Source organism: Mesoplodon mirus (genome assembly GCF_964341445.2).
Source record: "Mesoplodon mirus genome assembly, chromosome: 14".
In the NCBI taxonomy this organism is placed as follows: domain Eukaryota; kingdom Metazoa; phylum Chordata; class Mammalia; order Artiodactyla; family Ziphiidae; genus Mesoplodon; species Mesoplodon mirus.
This window is the reverse complement of record NC_138990.1, coordinates 84850601-84875895: the sequence shown is the minus strand read 5'-3', so window position 1 is coordinate 84875895 and position 25295 is coordinate 84850601. Positions and strand designations below refer to the sequence as shown.

Below are 25295 nucleotides of genomic sequence, written 5' to 3'. Positions count from 1 at the left end.
TCAAGGAGGTGCTCCGCCCCGAGGGAAAGAACTCAGGGAGCGAAAAGACGGGCATTAACACCAATCAGAAGCTGGAACTTCTGAGGGAGTGGGCGGGAACTGCTTCACATTTAGACCAATAAGCAGCACACGTGCCCTTCTAGGTGACTGAGCGGCATCCTCTTTGGCCCAATAGACGAATGGGGCGGTGCCCAACAACCAATGGCTTGGGTTCGGGGGCGGGGTGAGGACCAGTGTGCAGTAAGAGGTAAGCTAGCGAGTGATAGCGGCGCTCCTTGGGTGCTGTGGCTCACGCTTGGGTACTACAGGCCGAGACTGTTCTGGCGACGGCGACCTCTGCGGCGACGGCTCACGTTCTCGAAGTAGCAGAGTACGGTCTGGAGGAGGGGCTTCTGGTCAGCCCAGGTGGGCTCGGGCGCCCGGGCTGCCGGGGAGGGACCTGCGGGAAGCGCCACTCTCCCGGCTCTGGGGGCACACTGCGCCTCCCTTTCCGCTGCCGTCGGGGCTGTGAGGGGCGGGGCGCGCCTCCCCGAGCTCCTGTGAGGAGGGTGAGCCGGCGGGTCCCACATCGTGGCCCTCGGCGAGAAGGGGCATCGGCCGGCGTCAGTCCCTGCCCCTCGCGGGCGCTAGGCGGTCTTTAGTCCCTTTCTCCCCGCACCAGCGCGCTATTCTTCCCCCGCCTCCAACTTCCCTGACCCCCCCACTCAGCCCCCTGCTAATACTCGGACTGAAGTCTCTGGCTTGCGAGTCCCTTTACTGCCCGGGTGCAACACTGCCAGGCAAATTGACCCGTGCTGCCTCCTGCCGTCCTCCTCCCGGAGATGGGAAGGGGGAGGAGTTGTGCATTTTCGTCCCTCCCCCATTCGAGGGTCCCCCTGCATTATTTGCGTTTCTTAAACTCCCTGCGTTCCCGCGTTACTCTAACCTTCATTCTTTTTTTTTTTTTTTTTTGCTGTCTTTTTTTTAAACATCTTTATTGGAGTATAATTGCTTTACAATGGTGTGTTAGTTTCTGCTTTATAACAAAGTGAATCAGTTATACATATACATATGTTCCCATATCCCTTCCCTCTTGCGTCTCCCTCCCTCCCACCCTCCCTATCCCACCCCGCTAGGTGGTCACAAGGCACCGAGCTGATCTCCCTGTGCTATGCGGCTGCTTCCCACTAGCTATCTATTTTATGTTTGGTAGTGTATATATGTCCGTGCCACTCTCACTTTGTCACAGCTTACCCTTCCCCCTCGCCATATCCTCAAGTCCATGCTCTAGTAGGTCTGTGTCTTTATTCCCGTCTTACCCCTAGGTTCTTCATGACTTTTTTCCCCTTAGATTCCATATATATGTGTTAGCATACGGTATTTGTTTTTCTCTTTCTGACTTACTTCACTCTGTATGACAGACTCTAGGTCCATCCACCTCACTAGAAATAACTCACTTTCGTTTCTTTTTATGGCTGAGTAATATTCCATTGTATATATGTGCCACATCTTCTTTATCCATTCATCTGTTGATGGACACTTAGGTTGCTTCCATGTCCTGGCTATTGTAAATAGAGCTGCAGTGGACATTGTGGTACATGACTCGTTTTGAATTATGGTTTGCTCAGGGTATATGCCCAGTAGTGGGATTGCTGGGTCGTATGGTAGTTCTATTTGTAGTTTTTTAAGGAACCTCCATACTGTTCTCCATAGTGGCTGTATCAGTTTACATTCCCACCAACACCTGATTTGAGTTAGGGACCTTGACCACTTGTCTTCATCCTTCCCTTAAGCGAGTGAGCCCTTTACTCCCTCCCATCCCCTACATTTCATCTTCATCTCTCATAGAAAGTAACATTTTCTACTTGCCCCTTCCAGGCTGCTGGAAGGTGAATGCAAGAGAGGCAGAATACACCGTACAGGGAGCTTTTCAAGGTTGGGAACTTTAATCGGTTTTGTTAATGGTAATCCATTCTTCCCTTCCTGAAAATGGCATTGATCATTATATCCTTTCTAGAATCTGTCCCATTTAGTTGTTTTGGTGATAATTTTTTAAAATGCAAATGAGAAGGGTTTACTGGAAGCAAGAAATTTTAAAGTGTATCATTATTATTTTTTAAGTAGATAGAATTGGATTATACTTTAAACAGCTTAACTGGGGTGTCCTAGAGTTTGCAGTGTAGGTAAGGGCTTGACCACCCTACTTTGTCATGAAATATAGGACATGCTTTAGCTGTATGGCACTATGTGATTTGATCACATCCAGCCTGTGGATAATATAGCATTAAATCTGTTTAAAAACAGCACTCTCCAGCACTCTCTGTTCCCCTTTCACAGAGAATTTGTATTCACCTTCATAGTATATCAGTTTGGGTTACAATAGTGTTGGTTGTAGCCATATGTTTCTAGATAAAAGTATAAATTATGTTGTGCCTAAATAAAATATGCCAAGAATTTTAAGGGGGAAAAGTAACATCATATTCAGTTTTGATTGAGACTTAGAGTTTTGAAAATATTAATTTAGATGTTGGACAGTGAGGATTTTGCTTGAGGGGATGGAGGAAATGGAAGTACTGGGATAAGCCTGATAGGTCCTTTGCCCTGTGTGCAGGGGGGGCGAAGAGGGAAGAAAGAAAACACACGTGTACAAAGCCTAGTAGATTCTAACTGTGCTTAGTTTCATGACGTTACATAAATCGCAGTTGTTTTTCCTACTTCTTAGTGGGGAAATGTAAGCAGTGAGCTTAACATCACGTCCACTGTGTTTTGGCCAGAATTTTGCAAGCTTTTGTGAAAAATTCTTATTGTTTTCCTTATCCTGTTTGTGACATATATATCAATATGCCTCCTTGTATTTTACTATGTTAAGACTGTATCTTGTATATAAAGAAATAAGTCTAATAGAGTGAATTAAAAGGAGTCTTTACTCTGAAGAGGCAGCATTGTCTAAAGGACCATATGTTTGAGCCCTGTTAATACAGAAGATCACACTGAAAAGAGGAAGATCTTAAAACTAACAAATGGCCAGATGTCTAGAACAACAACAAAAAAATTATGACAGAATTATTAGCAGTCGTCAACTAAAAGTCCTATGAGTTGGTCACTATTGTGAGTTGGTATAAGGCTGCAGTTGAAAACCAAAGTTCAATCTTTTCAGGTGTGTTTGTGCTTAGTAATTACTCGTTTGCAAATTTGGAGCACTGTAGTTATGATTTCTTCTAGAGACCTTGTCTTTAAGGAGCTCATAGTTTGATGGAAGAGAGACCTGTAAGCCAAGAATTAAATGCAGAGGGAGAGCTTCTGCAGTATAAGGTGTGTACAGGGCAAAGAGAAGCACTGTGGTCTCGTGTTCTGTCCTCATCTGCTACTGCTCTAGACTTTCTAAAGTGCCATTTCCCAAACTACCTGTTTATTTCACATACCTGGGCCTTTCTCTGTAGGTACTGTTCTCTCTTCTTGAAAGCCTCTTCCACGTCTTATGTGCCTGGTGAGGTTCTATTTCAAAATCTTCTTGAAGCCTCCCACTGCCTACCCTCCATCCAAATAATTATTTTCTGTACTTTTTTGTTACCTTGTTATAAGTAATTACAGTTGATTCTCATTATTCATGGTGATTATGATCTATAAAATCACGCAGAACACTAAATTAGTGAATATTGAACCATTGCTCCTAGGGAAAATATGTTCATTTCTCACAGAGATCTAATCTTAAATCCTAAATACAACTCATCCTGGTAGATTCTATTTCTTTATTTTACAAAAGAGAAAATGAGGTGCAGAAGTGTTAAGTGGCTTGCCTGAGGCCAACCCCTAATAGGTGCCACAGTTAGGATTCAGACCCTACTGGCCCATGAGCCAGAGCTTCCTGCACTACACTGCACTGCCCCCTACTGTCTGTGTCCTTAGTCATCCCCATGAGAGCTGAAGCTAAAAAGCACAGCACTGCCTAGTTCGACCTTAGCTGGGAACGTGCTCCGGAGTGACTCAAAACGTTTGACACTCTGTGCATGTCCATGAGTGACTGCAAAAGCATCATCAGTACTGATTTGGGGGTTACAAATAAATTTTAGCAAGTAGGCAAATTCGCAAATACAGGATCCACAAATAAGGAGTATCAGCTGTACTTGTAAATAAGCCCTGGAATCTATTTCATGGTAACTTTCCCTGCAATCCACTGTAGAATGTGCCTTTAGCTTCTTTGAGAGTTCGTTCTCTTATTCATTTGTTCAACAAATATTTATTAAGCATTTACTATAAGCCAGGCTCTGTTTTAGGCTGTGGTGAACAAACTAGAGATTAAGCTGCTGCCCGGGACTTCTCTGCTGGTCCAGTGGCTAAGACTTCACACTCCCAATGCAGGGGACCTGGGTTGGATCCCTGTTCAGGAAACTAGATCCCACATGCTACAACTAAAGATGCCACATGCCGCAACTAAAGATCCCACGTGCCGCAACTAAAGATTCCATGTGCCGCAACTAAAGATCCCGCACCGGCAACGAAGATCCCACGTGCTGCAACTAAGACCTGACACAGCCAAATAAATAAATAAATATATATATTTTTTAAAAAGCTGCTGCCCTTACAGATGTTAAATTTGAATAAGAAAGACAGACAGCTAACAGTCTGGAGCTCAGGAGAGAGATCTAGTTTGGAATTAGAGATTAACTTGACCAAGGTGAAACCCTTTGTGGTCCCTCCCATTTCACATCCCCTAGCATACTGATTTCCAGAACATTTCTGTTCTACTCTGTGCATACACTCTTTTGAGCCTCGCTACTTGTTATTTGTTGATTTTGAGGCCATTTACCCACGTAACTGGCAGCATATTCTGGAAGAATCATACTGATCTGGTCTTTAATTTCTGCCTTTGCCACCTACCAACTGAGTGACTTTAGTCAAGCTGTTGAACTTTTAAAGCCTGTTTCCTAATTTCAAAAGTGGTGATCTGATGTGCTAGGCCCTTGTGGGTTGCAAGGAAGAGACACATATTACTTTTGATGATGAGAGTTTAATGTAAACTAGAATGGGATAGCATCTTAGCCACCATATTGTCCCTTGGCCCTAGTGCTTTTACAACCTTATAGAACAATAACTTAGCAGTATTTAGGATAGGATTTAAGCTCTGGAGACCTACCTTCTTTTACTTTGTTCACCCAACATTTGTGTTTCCTAAGAGAGAGTATCTGATTGGATTGGTTTGTCACCTTCTAAAATGGAGAACCCCTGTTGAGAAGAATTTTGAACCAGGCCATATCCTAGGTGATCTCCCTCAATTTCAACCTGTAGATTGTTCTTAGTTAGAGCTTTGAGTCTGGTCCAGGAGTTTGTGGCCAAAGAAGTAGGATTAGTTTCATGTATTATCTATGACACAGACCATAGCATATACAAAAAGAACCCATTGGAGACAGTTTCTTCAGAAAACTACTGAATATAGAGTGGTCCTTAAGAGTTTTTTGTGGACTTCTGTCCAATTCAGATACCTATCTAACATGGTCATAGACAGTGTCTAATAAAGCACCTAACAAAGTACCTGACACATGTCAACTATTGCATAGATATTCCTTTTGGTATTGCATTTAACATTATTGTAGTGTGGTTATTTATTCACATGGCTGTCTTCCTTACTAGACTGTGCTCCATGAGGGAGGGTTAACATCTTCATCCCCTATCTTTGGCACTTAGTTCAGTGCCTGATACATGGTAATAAATGTACAAATGTCTAACTTGAGGAATTCCCTCACTCTTCCTAAAAGAATGGAAGGATAGGAAAGCTTCCCAGAGAAGGTATTGTTTAAGCTCATTCTTAAAGAATGAGTAGGAACGTTTTCCAGGTGAATAAAACCTTGAGGCAGCAATCCAAGTAGGGACTAGCAGGTGCAAAGGCAGAGATATAAAAAGATAATGAAGTTTACTGTATGCTCCTGGTAGATTAAGACAACAAACAAAAAGTAAACAAGCAAAAATCACCTCAGGAAAAAACTATCAGTGAGCTTGGCCAGAAGACCTGTCACACCTGAATTAACTATGACCACAGCTGCTCAGTAATGGATGCAAATTTTAGGGAGAAAGTGTAATATTCTCAAGTTGTTGGCAGGGTATCAGTAACAGTTTAAAAATACAAATATTGACTTTTGGGAACTATTACACTGTAGTGAAATTGTTTACTTCATCATGAAGTTCATATGTGTCCTGCACTGTTCAAGGTGCTGAAAATGTAATCAGACTTATTCTCAAGTGGCTCACAAGCTAACAAGGAGACAGATGGATGAACTGATTTATTATGTAAGTGAAGTAATAGAGATATGAATAAAATGCTATCTAAACCAGGAGAAAGGAGTATTTCGTGATATGGAACACTGGGGGAAGATTTCCCAAATGAGGTGGTATTTTTTTTAAGTCTTTATTGAATTTGTTACAATTTTGCTTCTGTTTTATGTTTTGGTTTTTTGGCCACGAGGCACATGGGATCTTAGCTCCCTGACCAGGGATCGAACCCGCATCCCCTGCATTGGAAGGCGAAGTCTTAACCACTGGCCCGCCAGGGAAGTCCCAAATGAGGTGGTATTTGAGCTGGGCCTTGGTAGGTAAAGAAGTAGGGGTGCACTGTACTGAAAATAGGGACTTTATGAAGATAATTCGTGGTAGGAAAGATTTAAGAATTATTCATATTTGCCATATCTGTTTTGGGCATTCAGGTAATAGTTACATTTATTCAAGCAGTTTCTCTGAGCATAAGATGTGAATAGTTATGCCATAGTAGAATTTTGTGTCAAAATAAACTGGGTTAAACAAAGGTTTCTGAAATGCAGGACATCTCTAGAGCCTTTATTATATTAATGTCTTTTGTGAAGCATGGCTCTCCAAAAGGGCTACGTTGTATTTAACCATGGCTTCTCTCCCCATCCCCACCCCTGCAGCATACCCAAACATCTTTTGGAACAGGATTACATGAAACATAGTTTGAGGAATGATGAATTAAAATATATTTTTACCAAACCAAGATTTACCGGTAGTCTCCATGTCCACTGTAAAATAATGTATAATTCTATTATCTTTTTTTTTTCTTTTTTTTTTTTTTTGCGGTACACGGGCCTCTCACTGCTGTGGCCTCTCCCGTTGTGGAGCACAGGCTCCGGACGCGCAGGCTCAGCGGCCATGGCTCACGGGCCCAGCCACTCTGTGGCATGTGGGATCTTCCAGGACCGGGACACGAACCCGTGTCCCCTGCATCGGCAGGCGGACTCTCAATCACTGTGCCACCAGGGAAGCCCATTCTATAATCTTATAGAAAAGAAGGAGAGACATTTGGAGAGAAAGAATACATTCTAGCCAAAATATCATCATCTTGGTCAATAAGTCCCAAACTAAAAAAAAAAAAATTGTTATATGATCACACCCTCCTGGCTTATTCATATTTTGAAATTCTCTAAGGTGATCGGAGACACCCTGAGGCGTTGCAGAACTAGAGCAGGAGTCCATGGTGGTGGCAGAGGCAGAGGTCATTTTGGAAGTGGTACTCTTCCACCTTGAGAGAATGCTGCTTTTATTATTCATTCATTTTAGGCCATGTTAGACATATTTTGCCAGATGGGTAATTTATTTAAGAGGATACTGAAAATCCACACCCTCTTCTGACTCTGGAATTTTTGGGGTTGTATGCCAATGTTCTCTTTTCAATAAGATTTGGTTATATGAGCATTAATTGATGACCTTGCTGTATAATTTTAATTCATCTGTCAAATTCTGATTATGTGATTAACTCCCAAGGTATTGTTAAAATTAAGGAAACAATGATCATGTTTTTGATAGTGCACTGAATTTGAAGTCAGAAGATCTATGTTTGAGATTTGTCACTGCCAACTTTCTATTTGAATGACCTTGGGCACAGCTGTCTAAGCATCTGTGGCCTCCGTTTACATTTTTCTTCCTTTCCCATTTTGACAGAATGAAAGTACATAGGGTTAGTATAAGAATTAAATGATGCATATAAACATACCATATGAACTCTGAGGCACTATGCAAATAAAAGACAGACTGAAGGAATGGAATGTATCCAACTTAATTTTCATTAACATTTATTTTTAGTTTTTAATTTTGTATTATGGAAATAATACATATTTACCATTGTAAAATTAGAAAGCATTAATAGGCAAATGGAGGGAAAAGCTACAAAGCACTTCATAGATCCACCATACTGAGATGATTAACATTTCGATGGATATATTTGATGGATGTGTGTGTCTGCATTATTTAAAAGAAATGGGTTCATCTTGGGTGTTTTGTTTAGTCACTTTACTTTTATAAGTCCCCTAAGAGTACATTTGCTTGGTTCAAGGAATTGTTAAGTCTTTTGCTACATATTGCTGTATATAATGAGAACTATAATAAGAAAAGGAGCCGACTTCTCAGGCTGGTGAACGTAGGACCTTGTGGTAATCTAATATCCTGCACTACTTCAGAAGCTTCATGCAAGGCACATTCAGAAATGAACTTGATGTATGTACATAGTTATGCTTGGCATTGTTTGTAATAGCATGAAAAGGATGACTCCAGTGTGTCAGCAGGAGCTGGTTAAATAAACCTTGAAACATCCAAATCATGGAATATTGTATAGTTGTGAAAAGAATGAGGAAGAGAGAAAGAAGGGTAGAATAAGAATATACATTGCTTATAATTGCAAAAGAAATTCTGAAATGATATATAAGAAACCAATGAAAGAAATAGGAGTGGGAATGGGCTTTTGCCATATGCCTTCATATATATTTTATATATTAAAAAAAATTTTGAGTCATGTTTTTGTATTACCTTTTCAAAAAATGAGTGAATGAATGAATGAAATGGAGTTAAGAAAAGGAAGAAAAAGGGATCTGAGGTGCTGCCCATCTCTTTGGTACCAGGTGAATACATAGCAACAGTAGAAAAGATTGGAAGAGAGGCCCCAGGAAGGAGTGGCAGCCTTGTTTTTCTTCTTTTACTCAGTTTTGTATATTTAAAAAATATTTTGAGAACAATGAAACGATTTGAAACTGTCAAATGGCAGTACCCATTGCTTCAACAGCTCCATTGCTTTCTTTTTCATGTTCACTTATAGTATTTTTTCATATGCATACATATTATTTTTAATTGTATTTACACTTTTAGTATTTCTAAACTTATCTAATTGTATTTTTTCCATGTTGCTATAGGAGGACCTTTAAAAAAAATGAAGGTAGGGCAGTTTTATCTAGTGCACATCCCCAGAGTGGTCTAATCTACCTCAGGGGGCAGGAAATTCAAGCCCTCTAGTTTATATGTGACATACATACATGAGGAAAAATAAGAAAAGGAAAAGATTTGAATATGTATCAATGAAAATAGCATTTCTCCTTGATTATAAAAGAAAGCACACTTTTTTTATAATAATTCAGAAAACAAAATATAAAGAAAAATATCTTAAAATTTCCACCCAAAACATTCTATTTTTTGCTTTTTTGGACCTTTTTTATGCATATAAACTTTAAAAAAATAGAATTATATATATATTTCTCCCAACTATTGAGATGCTCATGTAGTTTTTTTTTCCTTTGCCTGTTAATATGGTAAAATACATTTTCATATTTCTTAATTTTAGACCATCCTTGCATTTCTGGGCTGAACCCTATTTAATCAGAACTTTTTTAATTTTAAATAAATTTTTAAATAAATTGCTTGACTTTGTTTGATCCTGTTTTATTTGAAATTATATGTTTGTAACATGGAAATTGGCCTGTGATTTTCTTTTGTCTTATTTTTGTTCTGTTTAATGTGTTGAGTTACCTGTATACTAATCATTAGAAGGTTCTCTTCATTTGTCTGTGTTCTGAAACAGTTGCATGAGGATTACCTGCTTTTTGAAAGTAGGTACTTTGTGGACTATAGACTGGTCTTGCCCACCCTTTAAAATGCATTACGGGAATTCTCTAGCTGTCCACTGGTTAGGACTCCGTGCTTCCACTGCAGGGGGCACAGGTTCTATCCCTGGTCGGGGAACTAAGATATCCCGAAAGCCGCATGGCGCAGTCAAAAATAAATACGTAAAATAAAATGCATTAAAATCAGGGGGAGGGCTTCCCTGGTGGCGCAGTGGTTGAGAGTCCGCCTGCCGATGCAGGGGACATGGGTTCGTGCCCCGGTCCGGGAAGATCCCACATGCTGCGGAGCGGCTGGGCCCGTGAGCCATGGCCGCTGAGCCTGTGTGTCCGGAGCCTGTGCTCCGCAACGGGAGAGGCCACAGCAGTGAGAGGCCCGCGTACCAAAAAAAAATAATAAATAAAATAAAATCAGGGGGAGTGAAGTTTTAACATAGTGACTGCAGTGTAAACAGAAGCAAAACAGTGTAATTATCTAATGAGAACTTTTGTTTGATAGTGGTGTTCTCAGTGTCTTTTTGCTACCAAGGCTAGTGCTGAGGTTACACTCACCATCTGAGGGTGTACCAGATGTAACTGTCTAGTTCTGAGGTGTTGCACATATACTAAATGTGCCCACCAGGGCTCTGCTTTATCCCCACAGAAAGCAAGAAGTAATGCAGTAAAAATCTACGGAGCTAGAAGATTTTGAAGAATGGCGTGTTCTGGTTTAATTCTATTAACTTTGGAAATATAAAGGTGAAAAAAATCCTGAAGTTTAACTCCCTGTTGAATGCAGTTCTAATACGTAGAAAATAATTCCACTTTTCTTCTTTAGTAAGTTTGGTATCTTCAGACCTAGTTGATGTTTTATTATAGAATCACTAAAGTGTATTAGGCACATATTTGAAGATCCTTTTTTAGAACTTTAGGTGTAAGAGGATGTAAATGGTATTGCATGAAGTCAGGCTGGGTGGGAACTGATGCCTGGTTAGTATCTATTTCAGACTAAATCTCTGATTGCTGCTTGTGTTGTTATCTAACTCATTTAAAATAAAACACATTGGGTTGAGGGTGGGAGCTGTGAGGAGAGTATGTCTTTTAATCGGATGTCTTTATTTCATATCAAGATAGGATATACAGTACCCCTGGCTTTGGACCTGTAGAAGGAAACACGCTTTTCTACTTGCTGTAGACCAGTGGTGCTTCACAACCACATTGCTGGGCCCCACCCAGAGTTTCTGATTGCACAGGTCTGGGCTGGGGCCTGATAATTTGCATTTCTAACAAGTTGCCAGGTGATAATTGATGCTGCTGGGCCAGGGACTAAATTTTGTGACCAGTTGCTTATACTAACTGTAAATTCTAGAAATCTGGTTCTAAAAGAAAGCAAATTTGGTCTGGGAGTATAAGAAGTGCATAGGTTATGGGGCAGATCATGAAAGATTCAACTCTCTGCTGCTGCTCAGCATAGTGTTTGAGTTCAGGTAATGAGCAGTATACAGGGATATGACACAATTCTTGTTTCATGATTGGAAGTCCTAGCCAAATATCAAGTGAGAAATTTTGTTTCATTTGCACAGCTTAGAGACCAGGGGATTCTGGTCAAATAAGATTAAGTGATTAATCCCATGAGAATGGGGGTTATTTATATGTCCCTTTTGTCTTTCCCACTTAACATTTAGCCTTGCTTTAGAAGGGCCTGATTTTTTTTTAACTGGGAAAGAACTTTGAGTGCCTATTAAATTGAAAGCTTTTGTGTTTTTAAAGATATTAGCTATATTTAGCCTTAACATTTTTTAAACAGTAATTTAAGAGAATAAGAGGAACTTTTTAAGAAAGAGAGAACTCACTGAAATTATTTTATATGTTGGAGAATATCGTCTGCTTCATAAAACATCAAGCATACTATGGATTTTATTTTATTTTTTTTAGTGATTTTCATTACATCGTTTGAGGTAATACTAGTAATTCTTTTTTTTTTTCTTTTTTTTTGCGGTACGCGGGCCTCTCACTGCTGTGGCCTCTCCCGTCGTGGAGCACAGGCTCCGGATGCGCAGGCTCAGCGGCCATGGCTCACTGGCCCAGCCGCCCCGCAGCATGTGGGATCCTCCCGGACCGGGGCATGAACTCGCATCCCCTGCATCGGCAGGCGGACTCTCAACCACTGCGCCACCAGGGAAGCCCTCTAGTAATTCTTATAATCCCTCTGAAGATGAAAAATGAAGGCCAAAATCATAGACTTGGCACAGAAGCTGGATACAGGAGACAGCTATGAAGGAATAGATAGATATACACACACATTTACACACACACACACACACACACATAACATACACATACATACACATATATATTTTTTAAATGGTTATTATTGTTACTATTTTAACTAAGACAAAGATACCTGTGCTGAACTTAGGCCTCAGCTCTGGAAGCCACACCTTTTCATGAAGGAGTTTTGCTTCAACAAGTTTCTCTCACTTGTCTGCTACCTAATTTCTTTTGTTCCACTGCTGACACCCTTGGTTTTAAAGTTGACCAGCTGGTTCAACATCGACTGTTGGAGGAATAACTGGTGTCATACACAGCAGGTTGGGCAGACTCCCTACTTGGAAACGTTCCTGTTTTGCTCCCACCCCCACAGAGGAGAACTAGGAGGAGAAAAAGGAGAGTAGAACTAGATCCTACAGACCAGGCCAGTGGTTCTGAAGCTTGTTGCACAGCAGAAACAAGCCACTAGCGTTCTAATGCACGATATAGATTTGGGGGTCCCACCCCGAGACCTTCTGAATCATGATCTGCTAGAACGGAGCCTGGGGGCTGCATTTTTAACAACTGCCTGAAGTAATTTTATGTAGCCAGCTGGGCTCTATGCCTCAGACCAGACCAGTGCTGGTCCTAGGTGAATTTTCACCAACCATGGTAAAAGTAAAAAAATTAGGACCACATAGTGTTTTTCATAAAATTGCATTTATTAATACAAAGAATTGCTTTTTGCATTGAATTAAGGCCTTCCTATGTTTTTGGATGTTAAAATATCCCTTTGTAAAATTATGTTGATAAGGATGTTTTCTATTACCCTTATTTAGTTAAAACAAATTGCAATCTTATGTTCTCCTCAAAATACTTGTGAAAATTTCCTAGTCTGTGAAATCCTAAAGATTGAGTATCTCTGATCTACTCATTTTTGGAAATTGTTTTTTAAAATACTTTGGAATACAGGTCCATAGAGGGTCCAAAATCTTTGGCTAGATAAGGTTATTTTTTTAATGCTTTTTAAAAAAATTTAATTTAATATTTTATTTATTTTTGGCTGCGTTGGGTCTTTGCTGCTGTGCTCAGGCTTTCTCTAGTTGCGGCGAGCGGGGACTACTTTTTGTTGTGGTACGCTGGCTTCTCTTGTTGCGCAGCGTGGGCTTCAGTAGTTGTGGCGTGCGGGCTCTAGAGCGCGGGCTCAGTAGTTGTAGCGCACAGGCTTAGTTGCTCTGTGGCATGTGGGATCTTCCCGGACCAGGGCTCGAACCTGTGTCCCCTGCATTGGCAGGGGATTCTTAACCACTGCGCTACCAGGGAAGCACTAGATAAGTTTTAGAATTCAGAAATTTTCAGATTTTAGAGAGATCCTTTCTCTGTATGTTATGTAATGCCTGAGGGGGTCTGGTGCAGAACCCTTAGTCTCATACATTAATATTTCTGAGCAAAACAAGAGTATCACACTAAGTAAGGTAAATTAAGGCTATATATAGCTTCACATCAGTTCAGGCCAAGTTTTACTGTTAATTGAGTTTTGACATGAAGTGTTTGGAAAATTTTTAGTTTTTAGAGCTTTTTGGATTTTGGAATTGTACGTAAGGATAGACCTATTTGAGGTCTGCTTTCTCATCCTAAAAGTGCCAGCAAGCTTCAAATTAAATGGAGCTTTGTATGTTTATGGTAGGGAATAATTTATTTTGATTTAACACACTAGCGTGTGATGTATCCTTATTTGTATTTTCCTTACAAAGACCTAGTTCTTTTGTTGAATAGCGTTTTTCTTCAGCCTCCTTCCCCTACTCCCATTTGTAGTATTTGAGAAAAATCAGAGTTTTATATCAGATCCATTCTAGAACTAAAGTGGGAAGAGTGAGAGTAGGGTAGTGGCTAAGAACGTGGGCTTTGGAGACAGAAAGACCTAACCTTAAGCCCCAATTCTGGCACTCAACTAGATTGTACCTTGCTTTACAAATATCTGAATGTCAGAGAATTCATCTGAAAAACCAGGATAATAATAGCATCTATATCAACAGGATTGCTGTGAAGGTTAAGAGAGAATGTCAGTGAAGTACTTGGAAGAGCTGTTATTCTATTCTCATCTTTTTCCCCTGGTATTTGGGTAGATCACTTGCTTCCTCTGTGTAACTTAATTGTCCCATGGTAGCCTCTCTTTCCCTTAGAGCAGGGGTCCCCAACCCCCGGGCGGCAGACTGGTACCGGTCCGCGGCCTGTTGGGAAGCGGGCTGCACAGCAGGAGGTGAGCAGAGTGAGCGAGCGAAGCTTCATCTGCCGCTCCCCATTTGCTCGCATCACTGCCTGACTATCCCCCCCACCACACGCCCCAGTCCGTGAAAAAATTGTCTTCCACGAAACCCTGGTGCCAAAAAGGTTGGGGACCACTGCCTTAGAGGTTCTGGATAAGCTTGCTTCAAACATTTTCCCAATTCATGATCTGTTTCTGTTCCATTCTTTTTTTTTTTTTTTTTTTGTGGTACGTGGGCCTCTCACCGTTGTGGCCTCTCCCGTTGCGGAGCACAGGCTCCAGACGCGCAGGCTCAGCGGCCATGGCTCACGGGCCCAGCTGCTCCGCGGCATGTGGGATCCTCCCGGACCGGGGCACGAACCCGTGTCCCCTGCATCGGCAGGCGGACTCTCAACCGCTGCGCCACCAGGGAAGCCCCAAATTAATTTTCAAGGAGTTTCTGCCACCCTGAATGGTACCTTTCCTAAAAAGACTTCCAGTGAATACAGTTTTCTCTACCTCATTACACATGTATTTGGACTACTTAGCTCCTTTTCCCCCACTTTGCTGTGGAAGACAATTCTTTTCTCTAGAAATATATCAAATAAAATGAGCATGTGGTCCTTTTTTGTGACTTTTGTTGAGATCCATGGTATGGATTTCTTCCAGTTTACGTAATCCTCTATGGCAAGATTTTATACCTAGCCTGCAGCTCCTGAAGAGAATGTTGTAGCCACCTGGTGTTATTAAACACTCAAATTGTAAATAAGAACATGTAAAGTATTTTTGAAGAATAGAATTAGGATTTTTTTCCCCCTCAAAAGTAATTTAACCTGTCAAAAACAGATTCCTGAGTGATATTTTCACTGGCTGTGGGGAATAATTGTTGATACTCAGTGAAGAATGCTCAGCCCAAATCCAGGCCCCTGAAGGCATGGACTTCCCTTCCTAGCAAATGAGATTTAGCATACAGCATTCTAGAAATGGCAGTTTGTCAACAAATTATTTATTGAAGACCTAGTGGGCACATAAAAGCATACTAGAAAGTGTAAAAGACTTGATTCTTGCCCTCGAGAAACGTCTAAGGTTATAAATAGACTGTTCCCAAAACAAATAACAAGTAATACTCACTCGAATGTAGGTATAATCAAATGTGAAATGGTGATGGAGGTGGGGTAGACCTTAGGCAGAGATTGTATTTAGGTTTCTATAGTGGCATTTCTTTTTTTTTTTAATTAAAATTTTTTAAAAAAATATTTATTTATTTATTTGGTTGCATTGGGTCTTAGTTGCAGCAGGCGAGCTCCTTAGTTGTGGCTCAAGGGGTCCTTAATTGTGGCTCGCTGGCTCCTTTGTTGCAGCATGCATGTAGGATCTAGTTCCTGGACCAGGGATCGAACCCGGGCCCCCTGCATTGGGAGCGCGGAGTCTTAACCACTGTGCCACCAGGGAAGTCCCATGGCATTTCTAATACTATTACGCATTTAAAAAACAACCTAAACTGTCCTCAGATCAGTCTAAGACATTTAAAAGCCTTTCCTTTGTTATTCAGGAAAGTTACACATATTTCATGTGTAATAATTTGCACATAGGAATGTTTTTTTTTTGTTTTTTTTTTTTTTGTTTTTTTTTTTTTTGTGGTATGCGGGCCTCTCACTGTTGTGGCCTCTCCCGTTGCGGAGCACAGGCTCCGGACGCGCAGGCTCAGCAGCCATGGCTCACGGGCCCAGCCGCTCCGCGGCATATGGGTTCCTCCCAGACCGGGGCACGAACCCGCATCCCCTGCATCGGCAGGCGGACTCTCAACCACTGCGCCACCAAGGAGGCCCCATAGGAATGTTTTGATTAATGTTATCTGCTAAAGATTCAGTTTGCAATACTTTCTCTGTTAATAGTATATAATATCTTGTTGGAGCTGTATATAGAGAAGTCAAGGTCCCTATGATAACCACCACTTGATGTTATCCTGGGAGGACAATTGATGGACTTTACCTGGGGAAGTAGAACTTGCCACTGACTGTAGTCAAGTGTTGATTCTACCTTTGAAAGTCCCTTTAAATGCTTTATGGAGAGCATTTTATGTCTGTTTTGTACATTTCCAGTAGGATAATAGTAATATCACAGAATATTCTAGGCATTGTTTCTAAAAGTTTGTGAGTTAGAATAAAAATGTAATGAATAGATAAATAAGGCAATTAATTAATTAGGGAAATGCTTGGTAGTTAAGACTTCTCAGAGCAGTTAATTTACTTGGCCATGGATTCTTTTTTTGGCCATGCCCATGCGGCATGTGGGATCTTAGTTCCCTGACCAGGGATAAAACCTGTGCCCGCTGCAGTGGAAGCACAGAGCCCTAACCACTGGAAATCACCGTTGTTGTTTTTTTCAATTTTTTGCAAAGGGCATTCACAAGACTGATGTTTTGTTAAAAAACCAATTTGCGAACAACTGTACTGATGTAAGAATTAGGGAAATTGGGATTTGTACTATTCCACGTAGTGTTTGCCACTGTATTAGAGGAATTGTTCTTAGTCTTTAGTCTTTCTGTATATCAGAATCACCTATAGCAGTTAATAGGCCAAAATACAGATTTTGGTTCCTGGCTCAGGCCTAACAAGTCATATTGCTTAACAAGCATGTTAACATTCTATTTGCAAGCACTTTTCTTGCATCCAGTGAAAGGATGGAACATTTGTGTATTGAGGTCAATATAGGAACGCTTAGCAGAGTGATTACTTCCTTGTTTTCTGTTAAAGGCAATGCAGCTTCTCCGAGAACAAATGAAGTGGAAACAGAGGGGATGAGGTCATTCTAATTGGAGACTGACCCAGAACTTGTTTTTAAAATCTCCATATACATATCCTACCTGTTCTCCCGATACTTTCCCCACCCCCCCAAAAAGTTGAGCTACTCATTCTACCTCCTTTGCACCTTGATCTTCCACCAAATGATGGAGAAAATTTGTTGGGTTTATTTACTCAGTAAAAGAAGACTTTGTAAAACAAGGAGACAGATAAATTACTTTAGTGCAAAATATAACATGGCATATGAAACTATGTTCTACACTGTGGAAAGAAAATCAAAATGGAGTCGGTATCGCTAAGAGAGCTCTTTAAAATGGAGCTGGGGGCTTCCCTGGTGGCGCAGTGGTTGAGAGTCCGCCTGCCGATGCAGGGGACGCGGGTTCGTGCCCCGGTCCGTGAAGATCCCACATGCCGCGGGGCGGCTGGGCCCGTGAGCCATGGCTGCTGAGCCCGCGCGTCCGGAGCCTGTGCTCCGCAACGGGAGAGGCCACAACAGTGAGAGGCCCGTGTACCGCAGGAAAAAAAAAAAAAAAAAAAAATGGAGCTGGGAGGCCATTAGTGAAGTGTCGTCTCAGCCTGAATGGAATCTGACCTTTTGACCTGATGAAGTCATCCAGAACATCTGCCAGAAACTCAGGATACTTATCGGACCCTTGCCCTAAAATAACTGTAACAGTCTATCTACTTACCGGACCCCTACCCTGAAACAACTTGTGCCTTAAGGACAAATATTTTCTGATTCGTGTCAGAGTCAGTCACAATTCTCACCAGGCAACTTTTTTTCCAAAGTGAAGCCTATAATATTCTTTTATTAATCTACAGGTAACAAATGTAATGCAGACATCGATCTTATTGGAATAGTAGAGAAATCTCTGGAGCCAATAGAAGAGAACTGGGAGCTCCATTAAGTAGCAGTAACAGGGTAATTTAGCAACAATCACCATTAAAGGCAAACATGTATGCATAATTATGGAGGTGAGCTGTTAAATAGTAAAATCGGGACTTATTAATTACAATCAAATAAAAGTTAACACTGATTACTTACGATATACAAGGCACTGTTCTGAACACTTAATTTTTTTAAATCGAGGTGTAGTTGACTTATAATATTATATTAGTTTCAGGTATACAACATAGTGAATCAAAATTTTAATAGATTATACTCTATTTAAAGTTATTATAAAAGAGATGCAATATTCCCTGTGTTGCAAAATATATTTTTGTAGCTTATTTATTTTATACAATTTTATACATAGTGGTTTGTACCTCTTAAATCCTCTACCCCTGTCTTGCCCCTCCATCCTTCCCTCTCCCCAGTGGTAACCACTAGTTTCTTCTCTCTGTGAGTCTGTTTCTATTTTGTTGTAGTCATTTGCTTTATTTTTTAGATTCCACATATATAAGTAATAACATACAGTATTCATCTTTCTCTGTCTGATTTATTTCACCAAGCATAATGCCCTCCAGCTCCGTCCATGTTGTTGCAAATGGCAAAACTTCATTCTTCTTTTATGGCTGAATAGTATTCCACTATATATATCCATTATATACAGATCCCAAAGAATATTTCTACAATTTATGTTAAAGAGTGTTCTGCCAGGACTTCCCTGGAGGTCCAGTTGTTAAGACTCCGCGTTTCCATCGCAGGAGGCATGGGTTCGATCCCTGGTCGGGGAACTAATGCCACAGCCATGTGGCGCAGCCAAAAAAACAAAACAAAAAACAAAAACAGCAACAGAGACTGTTCTGCCTATGTTTTCTCCTAGTAGTCTTATGGTTTCTCGTCTTACATTTAGGTCTTTAATCCATTTTGAGTTTATTTTTGTATATGGTATGAGAAAATGTCCTAATTTCATTCTTTTACATGTAGCTGTACAGTTTTCCCAGCACCACTTATTGAAGAGACTGTCTTTTCCTCATTGTATATTCACGTCTCCTTTGTCATAGATTAATTGACTATAAGTGTGTGGGTTTATTTTGGGGCTCTCCATTCTGTTCCATTGATCTATGTGTCTGTTTTTGTGCCTGTATCATACTGTTTTGATTACTGTGGCTTTGTAGTATAGTCTGAAGTTACAGAGCATGATACCTCTTGTTCTCTTCTTCTTTCTCAAGATTGTTTTGGCTAGTTGGGGTCTCTTGTGTTTCCATACAAACTTTATAATTATTTATTCTAGTTCTGTAAAAAATGATCTTGGTATTTTCATAGGGATTGCATTGAATCTATAGATTGCCTTGGGTGGTATGGTCATTTTAACAATATTAATTCTTCCGATCTATGAACATGGAATGTGTTTCCATCTGTGTCATCTTTTTTTTTTTTTTTTTGCGGTACGCGGGCCTCTCACTGTTGTGGCCTCTCCCGTTGCGGGGCACAGGCTCCGGACGCGCAGGCTCAGCGGCCATGGCTCACGGGCCCAGCCGCTCCGCGGCATGTGGGATCTTCCCAGACCGGGGCACGAACCCGTGTCCCCTGCATCGGCAGGCGGACTCTCAACCACTGCGCCACCAGGGAAACCCCATCTGTGTCATCTTTAACTTCTTTCACTGGTGTCTTATAGTTTTCCAAGTACAAGCCTTTTACCTCTTTAGTTAGATTGATTCATAGGTATTTTATTCTTTTGGAAGCAATTGTAAATGAGATTGCTTCCTTAATTTCTCTTTCTGTTAGTTTGTTGTTAGTGTATGGAAATGGACCAGATTTCTGTATATTAATTTTGTATTCTCCAACTTTACCAAATTCATTGATGAGCTCTGGTAGTTTTTTGGTGACAACTTTAGGATTTTTTTTATGTATAGTATCATGTCATCTGCAAATAGTGACAGTTTTACTTCTTCCTTTTCAGTTTGGATTCTTTTTATCTAATTGCTATGGCTAGAACTTCAAATACTATGTTGAATAAAAGTGGCAAGAGTGGGCATCCCTGTCTTGTTCCTGATCTTAGAGGAAATGTTTTCAGCTTTTCACCATTGAATATGACGTTAACTGTGGGCTTAGTATATATGGCCTTTATTATGTTGAGGTATGTTCCCTCTATACCCACTTTGTGGAGAGTTTTTATTGAACATGTATGTTGAATTTTGTCAGAAGCTTTTTCTGCATCTAGTGAGATGATCAGATGAGTTTTATTTTCAATTTATTAATGTGGTGTACCACATTGATTGATTTGTAGATATTGAACCATCCTTGTATCTGTGGGATAGATCCCACTTGATCATGGTGTATGATCCCTTTAATGTTTTGTTGGATTCAGTTTGCTGATATTTTATTGAGGATTTTTGCCTCTATGTTTATCAGTGATATTGGCCTGTAATTTTATTTTTTTGTGGTATCTTTGTTGGTTTCTTGGTATTAGGGTGATGCTGGTTCGTAGAATGAGTTTGGAAGCATTTCTTCCTCTGCAATTTTTTGGAATAGTTTGAGAAGGAAAGGTGTTAACTCTTCTCTAAATGTGTGGTAGAATTCACCTCTGAAGTCGTCTAGTCCTGGACTTCTGTTGCTTGGGAGTTTTTTTGTTACTGATTTAATTTCAGTACTGGTAATTAGTCTGTTCATGTTTTCCATTTCTTCCTTGTTCAGTCTTGGGAGATTGTATATCTCTAGGAATTTGTCCATTTCTTCTAGGTTGACCATTTTATTTGCATACAGTTGCTTGTGGTAATCTCTTATGATCCTTTATATTTCTGTGGTGTTGGTAGTAACTTCTCCTTTTCCATTTCTGATTTTATTTATTTGGGCCCTCTTTTTTTTCTTGATGAGTCTGGCTAAATGTTTATCGATTTTATTTATCTTTTCAAAGAACCAGTTCTTAGTTTCCTTGATCTTTTCTCTTTTTTTTGTCTCTATTTCATTTATTTCTACTCTGATCTTTATGATGTCTTTCCTTCTACTAACTTTGGATTTTGTTCTTCTTTTTCTAGTTCCTCTAATGTAAGTTTAGGTTGTTTATTTGAGATTTTTTTCTGATTTCCTGAGGTTGGCTTATATCACTATAAACTTACCTGTTCATGCTGCATCCCATAGATTTTGGATCATTGTGTTCTTGTTTTCATTTGTCTCCAGGTATTTTTAAAATTTCTTCTTTGATTTCTTCAGTGATCCATTGGTTGTTTAGTAGCATATTATTTATCCTCCACATGCTTGTGTTTTTTGCAGTTTTTTTCTTGTGGTTGACTTACTGGTCTCATAGCGTTGTGGTTGGAAAAATGCTTGATATAATTTCAATTTTCTTGATTTTACTGAGGCTTGTTTCGTGGCTTAGCATGTGATCTATCCTGCAGGATGTTCCCTGTGCACTTGAAAAGAATGTGTATTCTGCTGCTTTTGGATGGAATGTTCTATGTATATCTGTTAATAAGTCCATTTGATCTAATGTGTCATTTATGGCCAATGTTTCCTTATTGGTTTTCTCTCTGGGTGATCTGTCCATTGATGTAAGTGGGGTGGTAAAGTACCCTACTCTTATTGCATTACTGTTGATTTCTCCCTTTATGTCTGTTAATATTTGCTGTATGTATTTAGGTGCTCCTATGTTGGGTGCATATATATTTATATTTGTTATATCTTCTTCTTGGATTGATCCCTTGATCACTGTGTAATATCCTTCTTTGTCTCTTGTTACAGTCTTTGTTTTAAAGTCTGTTTTGTCTGATATAAGTATTACTACCCCAGCTTTCTTATTTCCATTTGCATGGAATACCTTTTTCCATCCCTTTCCTTTCAGTCTGTGTGTTTCTTTAGATGTGAAGTGAGTCTCTTGTAGGCAGCATAAATATAGGTCTTATTTTTGTATCCATTCAGCCACTCTGTGTCTTTTGATTGGCGCCTATAGTCTCTTTACATTTAAAGTAATTATTGAAAAGTATGTGTTCATTGTCATTTTGTTAATTGCTTTTGTAGTTCTTTTTTATTCCTGTATTCTTTTGTCCCCTTCCCTTGTGATTTGATGACAATCTTTAGTGTTATATTTGGAGTCTTTCTCTTTCTTGTGTGTGTATCTATTATAGGTTTTTTGGGTTTTTTTGCGGTACGCGGGCCTCTCACTGTTGTGGCCTCTCCCATTGCAGAGCACAGGCTCCGGACGCGCAGGCTCAGTGGCCATGGCTCACGGGCCCAGCCGCTCTGCGACATGTGGGATCCTCCTGAACCGGGGCATGAACCCGTGTCCCCTGCATCGGCAGGCAGACTCTCAACCACTGCGCCAACAGGGAAGCCCTATTATAGGTTTTTGGGTTGTGGTTACAATGAGGTTTATCTATATAGCAATATATATTTATTTTAAGTTATTGATATCTTAATTTCAAACGTATTTTAACAACTCTGCATTTTTACTCCCTTCCCCTCACGATTACTGTTTTTGTCATCATATTTTACATCTTTTTGTTTTGTGAATCCTTTACCTGCGTATTGCAGATATAGATACTTTTACTACTTTTGTTTTTTAATCTTCCTACTAGCTCTGTGTGTGGTTAATTTACTACCTTTACTGTATTTTTAACTTTACCAATGAGCTTTTTCCTTTCATAATTTTTATGCTTCTAGTTGTGGTCTTTTCTTTTTTGCTTAGAGAAGTCCCTTTAACATTTCTTGTGAAGCTGGTTTGGTGGTGCTGAAATCTTTTAGCTTTTGCTTCTCTGTGAAACTTTTGATCTCTCCATCAAATGAAAGCCTTGCCAGGTGGCGTATTCTTCGTTGTAGGTTTTTCCCTTTCATCACTTTAAATATATTGTGCCACTCCTTTCTGGCCTGTAGAGTTTCTGCTGAAAAGTCAGCTGACATCCTTACGGGAGTTCCCTTGTGTGTAACTCATTGCTTTTCCCTTGCTGCTTTTTTTTTAAATTTTTATTTATTTATTTATTTATTTATATTTGGCTGCCTTGGGTCTTTGTTGCTGCGCACAGGCTTTTCTCTGGTTGCAGCAAGTGGGGACTTCTCTTCATTGCGGTGCATGGGCTTCTCATTGTGGTGGCTTCTCTTGTTGCAGAGCACAGGCTCTAGGCACATGGGCTTCAGTAGTTGTGGCATGTGGGCTCAGTAGTTGTGTCTCATGGGCTCTAGAGCACAGGCTCAGTAGTTGTGACGCATGGGCTTAGTTGCTCTGTGGCATGCGGGACCTTCCCAGACCAGGGCTTGGACCCGTGTCCCCCGCATTGGCAGGCGGATTCTTAACCACTGTGCCACCAGGGAAGCCCTCCCTTGCTGCTTTTAATATTCTCTCTTTATCTTTAATTTTTGCCATTTTAATTACAATGTGTCTTGGTGTGGCCATCTTTGGATTGATCCAGTTTGGAACTGTCTGTTTCCTGGAGCTGGATGTCTGTTTCTTTTTCCAGGTTAGGGAAGTTTTCAGCTATTATAACTTCAAATATGTTTTCTGCGCCTCTCACAAGGCAACTTTTAACAATCTCATGCCTTTTTGTGTTCATGAGCCCTTGACTCTTTCTTTTCCTTGGAATACTCTTTCAGGGTTTCCCAAATCTGTGACTTGTGAATTGCAATTCTTAAGTCCCAAATGAACGCTTTTCTTATTTGCAGCCTCCTGCATTATTTCTTTGTTGACAACATGTATTTAAAAGGCTTTACAAATTTATTTCCTATTTTGCTTATGTAGCTTTAAAATGTGTGTGTATGTTTGTATGTATACACACACACACATATACATGACTGTGAAAAATTAGAAGAGGAAACAAAAACAAAGTCCCAAAGTTAGAGTTTGGTAGGTTTATCCAGCAACTGTTTGGACAGGGAGACTTATATTCCTGGCACCAGGGAAGTGAAAATCTCCTGCCATGGAGTTAGAATGTTTCGTGGAGTAAGGCTTTGTAATGGATAAACTCTCTCTCCCAATGCTCTTCCTTCAGCTCTGACTTTATGCTCACCATGCAACTGTCTATTACTAATTAAGAATCCCAGGCATTTAGATTTTGACTCATGGGAATGAATTAGCTATTCAAAAGAATAAACAAGTAAAGTTGAAATAGCAACAAATCAAATAACAAAAAACATTTTTATAGATTTTTAAAGCTTACAAACATTTTCATGTTCATTATCTAATTTAATCCTCAAATCAACTCCGTGAGATAGTTATTATTTTCCCATTAGAAATTACCACGTATTAAATCCTTAGTGGTTGCTCAAGAAAAGCTGAAATCTTGAGTGTTACATCTATTAATGCCAAGGTTGGGGTTTTTTCCATGGGAACATTGGATGCTAAAATCAACAGGGATTTTCAGCTCAAGATGGCAGACTAGGAAACATTTACTTTCTGTTCCTCCTGAAACCATATTTAAATAAAAGTGTAGAAATACTAAAATTAATAAACCAATAAAAGCCAAGAGATTGTAGAAGTCATCAACCACAGAAAGATTTCAACACGTTTCGAGAAGGCAAACAATGAAATGGGGAGCAATGAATAAAATAATAAAGAAAAGACTACCCTAAGTAGGGTCTGCGCAAAGCCAGTCAGCTTTTGCTGAGCTCTGGTTATAGTAAAGGGCAGAGGAAAGAAGAGGGGCTGAAAACAAGGAGACAAAAGTCATTTTAGGAAAAAAAGTTCATTTAATGAGCTCCAGGGAACACTCAGCCTGCTGCCATACTAACTCATGAATTACAATGGATTGTTGGTAAGCAAGACAAGAAAACAGGGAACAAACAAAACAAAGAAAAATCAAGAGATTGTTTCTTACTGAACTCTTCTCAAACGAGATCAAAGAATTATGGTTAAATGCCACAGCTGTAAATCATTTCTGCTCCTGGAGAGGCTGGAAAGGGCTTATAATATTTACCCCTTTTTTTTCAGACAGAATTTAGGTCTGAGCAAAACCTTTTGTGTCCTCCAACCTCAAAGATTATTGGGGATGGAAGTCCAGATTTGCTTTGACATACCATAAAAAGAATCTCATGAGCAGAGGGTCAAACTAATTTTGTAATATATGAGTTATGCCCAGTGTTAAATAGATTTTAAACTAAAATATATAAATAAATTTTTACTGATCTGTATGATTCTGGGTTCTAAAACTTCTACATGTCACATGCCTGATACATAACACACAATGTCAGCCCCAGGAGAGAGAAAACACTCCAATGAAGCAAGCCAAAGAAACAAGATTCAAACAAGGTAAAGTGATGTGTAGACCAGGATTTTTCAAATC

The 25295-nt window shown here is 40.0% G+C and overlaps 1 protein-coding gene across 1 annotated transcript in view; it reads left to right on the top strand.

Moving 5' to 3' along the window:
• The first annotated feature begins 257 nt into the window (after window positions 1–257).
• The window catches only part of PAIP2B (poly(A) binding protein interacting protein 2B), a 53137-nt gene continuing 28099 nt past the window's right edge, over window positions 258–25295 (top strand). Inside the window, exon 1 of the mRNA XM_082642006.1 lies at window positions 258–405. The gene's annotated coding sequence lies outside the window, so the exon portion shown is untranslated. The remainder of the gene's footprint in view (window positions 406–25295) is intronic.